This window comes from Canis lupus, chromosome 36, assembly GCF_003254725.2.
Source record: "Canis lupus dingo isolate Sandy chromosome 36, ASM325472v2, whole genome shotgun sequence".
Classification (NCBI taxonomy): domain Eukaryota; kingdom Metazoa; phylum Chordata; class Mammalia; order Carnivora; family Canidae; genus Canis; species Canis lupus.
In genome coordinates, this window is record NC_064278.1 from 30,685,438 (window position 1) to 30,687,305 (window position 1,868).

The 1,868-nt window shown below is 34.2% G+C and overlaps 1 non-coding gene across 1 annotated transcript; it reads right to left on the reverse strand.

Annotated features, from left to right (window-relative positions):
- Positions 1 to 1,462: 1,462 nt before the first annotated feature.
- On the reverse strand, positions 1,463 to 1,574 carry LOC112668309 (U6 spliceosomal RNA). Its single transcript, XR_003141641.1, has one exon. It is a non-coding gene; the product is annotated as a U6 spliceosomal RNA (small nuclear RNA).
- Positions 1,575 to 1,868: the final 294 nt, after the last annotated feature.

A 1,868-nucleotide genomic window follows, 5' to 3' on the forward strand; every position in this document is an offset into this window, starting at 1 on the left:
CTGACACAAACATCCCGGCCTCGCAGAGGCTGTTCCACGTTTAGGAAACCTTGTGATGACCTTGGGCCCATGCACATGACCTGGGGTCATCGCTCTATTTTCAAACCCACTGATTAGTCACCTGAATTCCATCTGCTTCTTTAATTTCTTTTGGGTCGGAATTTAACATCTTCACAGGTTCTAGGAATTAGACTGTCGCATCTTCAGTGGGTCATCTCGCTACCTGCCACAGAACTATTTTTTGCACTTTTGTGAAATTGAGCATCTTAAGGAGGTGATTTTCTATATAAGACGTGTGATTACTAATACATTCCCGTGAACTTTCCCAGCAATTAAAACCATATGCCTCTTTTCCTAAGGCCATATTCTTGTTATATCTAGCATTTTCTTTCTTTGAAGAAAAAATATTTCAAAAAAATTCATTTTCCTTTAAAGGAGTTACTTGCCAGGCATATATCCAGGCATACAAATTAATTAAAAACTTCCAGGTTTTAACCCTGAAAAACCCTGAAAAAAGTTATGAAATTTCCATATTTTAAAAATGGTGTATGGCTCAGCAATAGTTTCAAGGGAATAAGAAATTCTTTAATAATGACTGATTTGTAAAGGGTCTTTCAAATCTATAATTCCTTTCCTTAAAAATTTATCTTATTGAGATATTTTCTTTTATGCATTGAGAGGACTTTACTTAGTAATTGCCTGCAACCTTGTTTTTTTTTAAATATTGGAAATAGTGAATTTAACATATAAGCAGTTGTGTGTTTATTGTTTTATATTTCTAAAGGTGTTGTGTGTGCGTATGTCACCCACCCCTCCATCCCAGAAAACCATTTATTTCTTTTCTGTCATTATAGATTAATTTGCATTTTATAGAATTTCCTATAAATGAAATCATATATTATGTACCTTTTTTTAGTTCAGTTTCTCTCACTCGGTGTATTATTTTCATATGTATCAAGATTGGTGACTGGCTCCGTAGTTGATGATTTTCGTAACCGAGCAGTAGTCCATTCCATACCAAAGTCTACAATTTGTTACCCACTGACCTGTTGTTGGAGATAGAGACTGTTCCCAGTTTAGGGTTATTACAAATAACATCCATCAACATGTATACTTATAGGCTCTCCTTTTTATTGAGTGAACAGCTAGAAATGAAATGACTGGACCCTATGGTGAAAGTATATTTAACTCTTGAGCTGAAAACTGTTTTCCAGAGCAGTTGTATCACGTCGCATTGGTACCAGCAGCATATGAGGATTTTAGTAGCTGTCTATCCTCATCAACATTTTAACACCTTATCAATATTTTAGCTGTAGACTTTCTAATAGGTGTGCACTGGTACCTAATTGTTCTGATTTATATTTCTCCAGTGACTAATGATATTGGCCATCTTTTCATGTGCTTTTTACCAAACACACACACACAAAATGTGTGTACATTTTCTTTGATAAAGTGTCTATTCAAATCTTTTGTTTGCTTTTTTCCCCACAAATGTGTACATCTTCCTACTGCCGGAGCCATGCTAATCTACTCTGTATTGTTCATATTTTAGCATATGTCACACCAAAGCAAACATTATTATTTTAAATTGAGTTGTTGTATCCCTATTGAGTTTTGAGAGTTCTCTATGTATTCTGAATACAAGTTCTTTATTAGATGTGTGGTTTGCAAATATTTTCTCCCCATGTTTGGTCTCTGTCTTCATTTCTTTAACAATGTTGTTCAAAGGCCTAAAGTTCTTAATTTTGGTGATGTTCTGTATATCAACTATTTCTTTGATGTTTTGGGGGCTTTGGTGTTATATCTAAGAAAACTCTACCTCAAAATCAAAAATATTTTCTCTCACATTTTCTTTTTTGGTGTTTTAT